General features: G+C 37.4%; 1 protein-coding gene across 7 annotated transcripts in view; it reads left to right on the top strand.

The window, feature by feature from the left end:
• Positions 1 to 690: 690 nt before the first annotated feature.
• The window catches only part of tead3a (TEA domain family member 3 a), a 64,788-nt gene continuing 53,878 nt past the window's right edge, over positions 691 to 11,600 (top strand). For 2 of the 7 annotated variants that reach the window (XM_066703598.1, XM_066703593.1), the window contains exon 1: positions 691 to 979. The gene's annotated coding sequence lies outside the window, so the exon portion shown is untranslated. Of the gene's footprint in view, positions 980 to 1,184; positions 1,487 to 11,600 lie in introns of those variants that run through there. The other 5 variants (XM_066703600.1, XM_066703595.1, XM_066703597.1 and 2 more) reach the window with 4 other exon arrangements.

Raw genomic sequence — 11,600 nt, 5'->3', positions numbered from 1 at the left:
TTTTCATTGGGCAGTTAGGCAGTTATCATTGAAAACATGCAGGGTTGTATTGGAAACATGTCCCTGGCAGTTAACGGCGGTGCATCAGTGATCTGAGGTGTTTGCTGGCTATAGTGGCGGAAGCTGGGCTGTCCAACCTGCTTCACTGTGATGATCTCCTCTCCCATCCGCAAAGACACTACAGTCTAGACGTCGTACAAGAAGTGTCTTATGTAGTGAGTGAATGTGGTTTTGTGGGGGACTGTAAGTACTGTATATGACTTTTGCGGTAAGCTTTTGTATGACAGTCTCAGCCCTTGCCAGTGCAACCTTTCTTTAATAATAATGTATAATTAGTTGGTTTTATGCACTTTTGTAAGTACCCTACTAGCAGAAAGTAGCATGCAACCCATGTGCACTAAACGAAACTAAAGAGTGGAGTGGGGAATGGGGATTTATTTACCCACACCGATTTCGCTTACATTGGGAATATACATTTTGGGAACCTGCAGAATTGGGAAAAAGGGAACATTTTCACCGAGCGCAAGCGCGATTCCGGCCAGGACAAGGGTCGCGTTCTTACAGCGCAGATTCCCGCAGTTCCGCGCAGATCTGCACAATCCCCGCGATCCCATTGGCGGAGCGACGCAGACCCGCGGAAATCTGCGCTCCCCGAAACGAGCCCTGTGTGAAAGTTACGGGAGGCGGAGTCTTCATTAAAAGCCTCTGCCCCCAACTTTGTTGATGGACGCCGGCACTTCGCTCCTCCCTGGAAGTTTTTTTTTTTTTTTTTTCTTTTCTTTTCTTTTTTTTTCCTCCTCCGTTTTCCAGTGTCCTGCGTTGATTTCATACCAAACTCATACTTCACATTCCACCTTTACTGTCAAACCCGGAGAGATATTTCTTGCAAACAAAAAAAGCGCCTGAAAAATAAACAGTGATAATTCGTCAACTTTCCACTCACGCTGGAATATAAGACACGCAGAGTCCCTAAAAAAAGGTGAGTCTATTTCATGCGTTTTTCTTTGTCCTTAGTGGGCTTTTTTTGGTGAAGTTTTCATGCAGAGTTGGGTGCTCGCTTAGTAGGGAAGTTTTCAGATCTTTGTCATTTTTTGCATTTTTCCGTGGAAGGGAGGGAAGAAAAGAAATCAGATAGACGTTTTGTGCGCCTTTCTCTGTGCGTGTCTTTCCCAGGCTTAGGATCCTGCTAGTAAAATAAACTTAGCCTTGTATCTATTGCTCGCTTTTATATCTCTATATTTTTAATCTTCCTTTGTCGAAACCACCAAGAAAGCTGACCAAGATGTTGCTTTCTTTCTGGCCCAGCTTCCAGGACGTGCATCTTCAAACTTCCCACAACTTTAATATGACTTATTTTGTCTTTATTTTATCAGGCGATTTATTTCATTTCTTTTTTTCGCCGGGGGATTGGCTGAAAGGGGGGTTGAAAACATAAATCAATTAAGCAGAGGAATACTTAAGGAGTCATTTAGAGATTATTACATAGGTAAGTACACCCTTTTGGATCATGTTATATGTGAATGTTACAAAGTTATTTCAGCATCTTTGGCCCTTGCAAGGAGAAAAAACTGGTTTTCAAATACTTTGATATAATTTGGCTACAATGTGTTCAAAGATATTTTGTTCCCAAAGAAGCATCTGTAAACCCTCATTGTCCTGCTGCTTATGGACCTGATATCCACGGAAGACCCGGGTGTTTGTTTGTGTAAGATTGTTACAATAATATTATACAAAAAGTAACCACATTAAGTTAGTGTTACAAACTTAAACGGGTTTTAAGACACTGTTGAGATTGGGGTTGTTTATTTGTATGCATGCACTGGAATATAAAAAAAATACATAAAAAAAAAGTGTTTAATTTTGAATCAAGTTGCATAAATACGTTTCAGTTGAATTATTTCCAGATATGTTTATTTTTTGGGGGGGAGGGGGGGTACAGCTACTTGATACAATGCCCATGGATCCGCTTTCTGATCTTTGCTACTTCAGCATTGTAGTTTCTCTACTTTTGATATACAATTTTATGTATATTTTGGTATTTTCTACCAGACTTTCACCAGGCCTAGAAACTGTATGTCTGTGGAAAGCAGATGGAAAGATACGTACGGGGTTGGTGCGTGTGTCTGGCTTCAACATGCTCAGACTAGGAGAGATTTAAAAAAAAAAAGTCTCAAATGAAGAAATGGATAACCCCAGGGCCACCCGTTGGAGGCTAGAGAGTAGAGAGCTATATGCCATGATGTTTGCATATTGTACACAAATAGCCCAGATATAATTATCCCTGATGATTTGGTCATGTTGACAGAAGGGGGATCCGCTTTCCAACCATGTGGAAGTGCCCGGTTTGGATAGAAAGAGAGGGAGAAGATTTTATTGCGAACAATAGGCAGCACTATTGTGTTTTCAGCCTAGTTTTTCCATTAGACAAGCAATTGATAGCCACAAGTGAGCATCTTTACTCATCTTACTCTTCTAGTGCTTTTTTTGTCTTTTGTTTTCTGCTGTTTGTATTTTTATATTTGACATTTGGTTTTCTGTCGCTATACTTACCCACCTGAGGAATTTGTTCGTTTATAGAACACACTGATTGAAGAATTAAAATCTCTTCAAAGATGGTGAAGGAGGTAAAATATAATACAATTACTGTTGACTGAAGGGCTGTAGTTTCTGCAATCCATGACTTTGCAGTTTCTAGTTTAGTCATGTTCCCACCTACAGTGAAAGTAAAACGATGAAGGCTGATGCTAAAAAGCTTGATAAGGTCCACAATCAGCAAGAAAACATTTTTTTTTTTTCAAATTTGATACCTGTTAAGCTGAATTAATATGATTTTGTTGCAAGAAGTATAAAACTATGACTGTGAAACAGTGGTCTCTTTTGGAAAGATGGCAATCAATATGTTTTTATGAATGCGTGTAGTTTTTTTTTGTTTCATCTGGGCTTTCATTTATGACTGTGAAGTTATTGTGTAAATCAACGAGTCCTTGTCAGGTCATAGCCAAGAGGTTTCCTGTGAAGTATCATCAGAGATGTTGGGTCACTGCCTTGCATATATGACAAGAACACATGCCACTTTAAAGGGCATTTTACAAAAAAGGGAAATATCGATCGCCGGTGATTTGTCACTGTTTTTATTTTTATTTGGGGGATGAGGCAGAAGCCTAGAGAAGGTACAGTTTAATATGAGAAGTCAGACTATATTTGAGTTGTGTCCAACAGCCTTGTGTTGTCCAATATTGGCTCTGCATAGTGTAAACACAGTGAGTGATCCCTCCAAATGCAACAGTGTACTGTGCTAAACTGTGGCTGTAAATCACTGTGCACCCAAATACAGCCACTTCTTTCAGTGTGAAAACAAAATGTTGTGAGAGAGGTTGTGCCCAAAGTTGCCTTTGAGACACTTTGAGACCAGGTTTTTCCTTCAAGAATAACGATGAGGAAAAACAGTGATTAAAAGGAAGCTTTCTACAAATTCTACTTGTAGGTTAATAATCTGAAAAATATCTCAAAGACCTGATTTGTTTTTTTAAATGTGACTTAAATGAAGACACAGGCCTATTTTGACATCACAATACAAGCATTGGCAGTTTTTGTCGTTAATGGAGATCAGCGATGTCTGTTAGAAATGACTGCTGTCTTTTCAGTTGGGCATAATTTGAAAACAATGTTAGATTTATTTTTTATATTAACATATATAATGGTTTAAAGTGATGATAATATAGTATGTGTCAGGGTACAAGTATTAAAAGTTACTTTGTGCTTTGGGATAAGATAACTTTATTTGAATTGCCTGATTTGTGTTTTGAAATGACAAAGGAATGGCATATAGGCATACAAAAGTCAAATCAAATGCAGCTCATTAAAGATGCATTTACAAGTCCAAAAATGACAGCCAAGTGCATCAGAAACCAATTTTGGTTTTCATTGTGGAAACAGATCAAGCCATGCTTTTGGAATTGTTCTCTCTCATTACGGTATTTAATGACCTTTAGTCCAGCAGATAGAAAATAGCTCTCAAATTATGTTCATAGGATAAAGCTTTCCTGAATCCCAAGTTCCCTGTTTCTTTCCATTAAATATTGTACAAATTGATTTGGTGAATAACCCTGATACCGTGAAACTGTACATCTCATCACTAATAAACAAAAAGGCTACTATTGGACATTTTAAACCGTAATAAAATATTAAAATCATGGTTTGTCTGTTGCAAAAAGTACAGTCCAGTAAGTGTATTGTGGATTTTTTTCTTAAGTTTGCTATAATAAGGACAACAGTTAAAACTACTGCAACCACTGCAGTAAACCACATTACCTCTAAGTACAGGCAGAGTTATATTAAAACTTTTGACTGTGGCTTTCAAAAGTTGATACTGCTGTTTGTACATCTTTACTATGGTGTTACTACAGACAGTATTGTGTAGTAAATTCCCCATTGGTATAATAGTTTCTGCTAAAAGACTGTATATTTATAGTATATGTAGTCCCCTGACTGATCAGCTTCTCTTGTTGATAACAATCAGCCCAGTTATCATTGAAATAATTAATTTGCATCCTTATTTCCCTCCCAGGGTTCTTATTGTTGGTGGGGGGAAAAAAAAAAAAAAGTAACAGGATATTTATCCAGAAAATATGCACACAAGTCGGAGTTACTACTGGGAACTTGTATATATTCAAATCAGTCAATGCTCATTTTGAAATACCACATCTTTTGAGGTTAAAGCTCCCTCATTGGGCAAACTTGCCAGGCAGGGTTTGACAGGACTTTCCAGTTTGAAATAGTTTTCAACAATGACAAGAAATTGTTTGCCTCCTTGTAAATCATGGTACATTGAAAATCTTGAAGGCAGAGCTCGTGACAAAATAAAAAAAAAAAAAAATCGCACAAAAAAGAGGTCTGAAAACAGGTTTGACTGAAGAATAGAATTTGATCTTTCTCTAAACAGAACATGATTCAAGTTTACTTCCTTAACCAATGCCTCTTGAAGACAATGTTTATATGGTATACCGTCTTTAAAAGGCAGGCATTACACTTTTCCACTTATTGAAATCCAGTGTAAAAAAAAACAAACAAAAAAAACACACTGTACATTGATCAGTTTTGTTCTCCATCAAGAAGTTTTTGTGGGAAAAAGCAATAGTAAGTGTTAAGTTAAAAAAATAATGAGCAAGAGAAGACACAAGCAGCTGATACTATGGGCTGGACCAGACCAAGACTTTTATCTAGCCATGAACTGCAAATGAGAAATGTGGATCCTATTGTGTTTTGATATACAAGTTATTAGAAAGTGGCTTTTGTTGAATTAAACCCCGATTGGGTACAGGTTTGTATTATGCGTTTTGTGGACGGGTCGAAGTTTCGATTTGTTATCGGTCCGTGTAATGTTCAGGATGTGGATTGTGGATCATATTGGAATTGAATGCAAAAATTACCTTCCATATCTTTAAACAAAATAAGATCGTAGTTGTGGGAGTTATCGGCACCTGAGGGCAATACAAACTATGAATCTGTCACACTGAAGAGCGGGGGAAGGGTATGTGGTAGAGGATTAATACATTAAAGCTATGCAGGGTGGCACAAGTCACAGTTTTACTAAGGAGATAAACTACTAACTCTCACCTTGTGGATTTAAGTGTATATTAGACTAAACTGGAATTTAGTTGTAGTTCAGTAGAAAGCCTGGAGTGGCTTTTATGCTACACGTTGGGGTCTACTTCCCTGTTCGCTATGGTGTTTATTTATCTAGTTTCATAGGAAATCCCCACCTACTCCACATTAAATGACACACCTCCTTACCACCACGACTGTGAAGAGATACAGCCCAGTGAGTCCAAAGCCTGTAATTAAATAATATTTTTTTTTCTCTTCTGTGGTTGTGCACTTTAAACATGGTTTTTTTTAAGTGTCTGCCAGTTCTTCCATAAGGCAAACAACCTTAAAATCAAAGCAAATTATTCCTTGCGAATACTTTTGAGTGTATTTTTGGTGCTATCTAATCAGCGATTGAGGGACCGTGATGAAAGCCAGGCTGGCTTTTGTTGTAAGGCTTTGTTAATAACAATAAACAAAACTATAAAATACACCTTTCTGCTCATGTACTAATCTGAGTTTTTTTTGGTTGAGTTTTTTTTTTTTTCCTCTCTCATTTGTTCTTAAGTTCAAATAGTGATTGACACAAACTCAAGCACCCACCTTCATTAATCTTTCTCGGCTCTAGATTTGTGTAGCCTTTTTGTTGGTAAGTGTTAAATTGATTGAAATACAGATCTAATACATTTGAACCTCGTGTGCTTTTGATCTGAAGTCACCTATCTTTTCTATTTTAATCTCAAAAGATGCTAGAGCAGTACAAACGACTTTCTTGACAAATGATTATTAAACTCTGGTTTCTCTCATCTGCTAGAGGTGTTTTACATTTAAGCTACTAGCAGTAGCAATTTTGAATGAACAGTTGCCTGTGTGTCGCTTGCGTCTCCAGTTCTTTTAGCATCTTGCTGTAAGATAAGCAAAATTAACATGGCTGAAATATAGCCGCCTGTGGTTTTTTAAGGGCTCCATGTGAAGTTTCAAGCAAGGCTGTGCAACTGCGGCCTGTGCATTCTTCGACTTCATGCCTTTGTAGGCCCACGCTATTTGTGTGATGCACCTTTCTGCAGGAGAGTTAACAAATGGGATACCTTACAAACAAGAAAAACAAGAAATAAGTGAAATAACAGAATGGAGTGCTCAAATATTCAATGCATTTATTAGCCTAATTACTAATGCTGATTGTGTAATTTCTCACAAACTTTTTAACCCCTAGACTTCTCTGCTGTGATCTAGGCAAATATTACAAATTATCTACACAGGTCTTTGTTTTTGAGGCCTCTCCCCACCTCCACCTTGATGTGAGTTGCTGTTTGAATCTGGCAGTCAGTGGTTATTGACTTTAATTAAGAATTTTATATCTGGGAGAATCAAAAGCATAATTTGGTTTATCCACGTTTTTGGTCATATTTATGCAGTAATTATTAAATGTTCAGTGCGCTTTGCATTGAAGATTCCTCAATAATTAAATGTTCTCAGCTAATGTGGATGGGTGTTCCCGCCACAAGCACAAAGTGTTTATTGAAACACGAGAGAAAAAGCTATTAATTAAAAACTACCCAGATCCATAACTAAGGTCCTGCAACACATAAAACTGTCTCACCTTTTCACAGACTAATTGTGAAAATAATTTGACTTTAACCCTGATACCTAATAATAAAATATTATGTGGTTATATTTAGTTTTGATGAGTCATTTCACCATCTCTTTATTACACTAATGAAATTAAACCACATGACTATTTAAGCAGAAATATAATTGTTTTCAGGATTTCGTAATTAAGATTTATGTTTGATGTATATTTGAGTGTGTTTGTGTATTGGCTGGCATTCAGGACTGTTTTTTAATTGAAATAAATCTTCTTTACTGAGTCCTGTCACCTTACCTTTCTAATAATAATGTTCACAATGGTTTCAAATTCTTTGAACCCCTCTTGAACACATGATGATGGCGTGGCCACTGGTAGGAAGTCATGTGTGTGGGGTGGGGTGGGGTGGGGGAATGGCAGGGGATGTTTTAATCTCGCAAGGTTTCTAATATTAGACTTTCAATGTGCAAGCACTTTTGGCAAATCTGGAATTAATTAACATTCTGCTACACGGCCTTCAAATTAATGCAGTTCCCAGCGCGAGAAGATATGCCTGTGTACACAGTTTATCAGTCTGATTTCTGTTTGCTTTTGATTTTAGATATTAAGAAGTAAAAACGAATTGCTGAAATAAAAAGCAAATAACACAGGATATCCAACTTGTTTTCCATGTTTTCTCCTTTTTGTCCCAGCTCAGTTCTCAATGACGAAATTGAATTCTTGATGAACCTTATAACTAGTTTATCAGTTTTTTGTCACAATTAGGTTTTCTTATTGTTTTCAGCTTGGAAAGGTGATGTTTTACTAATAGTTCTTGCTCATTTTCATTGGTTGTGGTATTGTGTACTACCTTGTTATACCTCCTGTCAGGAATACTAGTATTTGGACATGTTGTCTACACCACCATACAGGCCTGGCTCCAAAGTTTCAATTTTTAAGCAGTTTCTTTGGAACATCTTTAGTTAATTTCCTCAAGTATAATGTTTCTTAAGAGTGATTTTTTTTTTTTTTTATATATATATATATTTCCACTTGCAACAAGGGCTTGGACAAAATGGGACATGCGATTTAAAGACTGTAGTGATAAAACATGGCAGTTCTTTAGAAAAAGTCTAATTACTGGCCAGATTTAAAATTGATCTGGTTTTATGGGCTTTACAAGGGACTGCTCAACAAATATAGCATGAACTAAAGTGATCTGAAATTATTATGCAGGACAGGTGGTCAAGATTTAATATTTATTTTGTTCAGACTTAATTTTAATCAAATCTTAGACCAGCTTATAAATAGTTTCTTCCTGTAATACCTGCATTGGATAAGACCAACAAATGAAAAGCCCTGTCAGGTTTTATTCTGCCCACGACATCGTGAGTGTAGTGTGTCTTGGAATGGATAGGACTTAATGTTGTTGTAGATGGTCCTTAATATGAATAATCTTACAGTGCCCAAACAAGTTGAAAACCACAGTTCTAATTTGAAGGGGAAACTTTTGAATTCACTGAAAGGATTTCTGGGGAGTTTAATGTAAAGCCCCTTTTAGACATTTGTCAACAGTACTCCTATACAGAATAATTTAGTTTTTCTTGTATTTCTTACCCACCCTCCCTGGTTATACTTTCCACTTAAGACATCCGTTCTGGTGGCTCCTCATGACCTCAAATAGCATCTGTGCTGAGTACAAGTTGGGCCCTTTGGTCCACACAGTACTGATTTCAATGTGAACTGTCTTTAGCTGACTGTGACCAGGATACCTGAAGATCTGCGGTATGGTTAACATACTGCTAGTGGTGATAGGGGTTTGGTTTAAAAAAAAAAGTGTTTCCTTAATCATGGTGAACACTGTATGCTTTTCAATCTGGACCATGTTGTAGCTGACTGGCTGGGATTCCCCACAGGGCGGTGAGCAATTTGCAAAGTGTAAAGTGGAGGAGTTAGATGGAATTGAGTTTGCCAAGGTTTCCTCGGCCTATTATACAACAGTAACTCCTGTAACTTCTCAGATGCCCGTGAGCTCTGCTGTTACAGAAGGGTTAGCAGTGCTAGTCCTCCCTGCTGTGCAATAACTGCTGTTTGCACAGTACAAAAACAGGCAGGTGGCTTGGGAAATGTCTGGTTTGGATGATGTGTACATGCAGTCTTAATCTCTTCAGACAGGGTTGATAGGTTTGAGTCAAGTTAAGGTACAAATTGGCAAAACAAAACTTTTCTCTTTTACATCCTCCTCATTAATATACAGATGAATGACTTTGGCTAATATGGCATCTTATCTTTCACTCAGAAATTCTTCTTTCTAATGCAAAACAAAGATGAGAGCAGCTGCTGAAGTGTATTTTGTTTAAGTTGCAAATTCCTACTGATGTTTATAATGAAAGCCATGTTTTTGCTTACAAGCCTGAGTTCAATATCTGATGATAAACCAACAAAATAATTACATGAAACCAACTTTGCTGATGGCTTTCTTTTTTTTTTTTGGTCTTGGCTGTTTTGTTTTTCAATTTTGTTTCTGAACATTGTTTTTCCACTTTAAACAAAAAAGATTATTTCGGCGCTTGAATCCCTACCAGATGTTAACACAGCTAAAAAATAGTATGCTTTCAGTTTCTTATGCTACGTTTACACTGGCCATTTGTAGACTCTCTCAGCCAGTTTAGGGCCGTGTTATTCGTTTAGGTTGGCTTTGAACGGTCTTAAAATGACCAGCACTAGATCTGGCCCTGCACCATCCTCAGAGCCATCCTATTGGCCGTGTAAACACAACAAAACCCTAGGATGGCTCACGCATGAAAGGAATGTCAACATGCAACACCCCCACGGCAATCTGACACACCCTTCTGATACGCAGGAAATTACGGGAATAGCAATGTGCCTGTCCAGAAATAACTATTTCAGTAATCCCCACTGCAAAAAAGAATGTATAGTTTTTTGTTTTTTTTCCACAGAGAGGTTATGCTTTGGAATTCCAAGGCACCTGTACATTTTTAATTAGCGTACTATTGTATATTATTATTATTAGTATTATTATTATTATTATTATTATTATTATTATTATTATTATAGTGCATGGTCTAATACAGTAGAAATTGTGTACTTTTTTGGAACGCACTTTATTTTGTTTAAATTAAGATATTTAATTAAGATAATCCTTACCTGCAATTGTAACGATTAGGCACGTCACCTGTGGGTGGTTGATGTGATGTCACCAAGCCCGTATTGTTATTTAGCGTGTTTGCATGTGCAGGTGGGACTGGGTTCGGTACAGGTCCACCTCAGTGTAAACATGACATAAAACTCTTAAGGAAGGACCTAATCTGGTTTACCTCTGCGTTTACCGTGTAAATGCAGCATTTGGTTAGCGATACATTTCCACATTATAGTGAAGAAAACTGTTTACTTTCCACATGAATTATGAATGTGCTTAAATTTGAATTGGGATATCTGAGTCGGAGACCACCCTGTTTGAAATTATACTTCAGGTGCAGCTGAAGTAGGGTTTGTATTGCTGAAGAGTACATATTAATATAGGAAAATGGTCATACTTTGATCACGATTAAATAAATATGTGCACAAGCTTGTACCTCTATCTGTTTATCTCCTATAGAGAGAGAGCTTGATTTTTCAGTTCTCGTATAAAATAAAATAAAATTGAATCTTGTGTCTTGGAAAATTATCACTGTTATTACTAAAATACAATTAAGACTTTATTTCCTGTGGTGGAGTTTCCCCCTTCCCCCCCCCCCCCCTATGTTTCAAATTTCAAACGAGGGCATTGAAATTAATGTTAGCCCACACTGCCCTTATATTGTGCCTGTATCTAGATGTCAAGATGGTAGACAAGTGTCCTTAGCAGCTCCTGTTGCTAGGCTGAGTGTTGTTTTCACACAAAAGAAGAAATAAAAACTGAAAGAAAGAGAGAACAAAAAAAAAACACGGAACAGGAATGGTTCAATCGGTTAACTGCAAATGAAAAGTTTTAAAATGCGTATCAGTTACTGCGGGAAGAGCTAGGTGGTTGCTTGAAAATACCAGAAAAAGTCTTGAGGCTTAAGAGCATCTCCAGAGCATATATTCTTTGGCTTCTGTGGAAATGTGTACAAGTTCATTACTGAGATCTGGGTGACTGGTACCTCACACCAGCTTTTGAAGTAGCACAACCCCCTCCCCAGATCCTCCTATACCTCAATCACTGATAGCACATTTCTGCATGGTAGGTTTCTAAATGATTCAACAATAAGAATGACAAACAATTAAATAAAAATGGCTGCTACAATAATATAACCTCCAGTGTGAGGGTCGTCCAGCTTTACAATGTGTGTGTATTAAATGTCTGAGAGCAGGCAGTAAGGGGTGAGGTGGGGTTGATAAGAGCTCATGGCTGAATTGCTGAAAGTAAATCTACTCATTTCTGCGCTGTGCTGGTTTCTGTCAAGCA

Source organism: Amia ocellicauda, chromosome 5 (assembly GCF_036373705.1).
Source record: "Amia ocellicauda isolate fAmiCal2 chromosome 5, fAmiCal2.hap1, whole genome shotgun sequence".
Taxonomy (NCBI): domain Eukaryota; kingdom Metazoa; phylum Chordata; class Actinopteri; order Amiiformes; family Amiidae; genus Amia; species Amia ocellicauda.
Note: the sequence above shows the minus strand (reverse complement) of the source record. Positions and strands in the feature narration are given on the sequence as shown.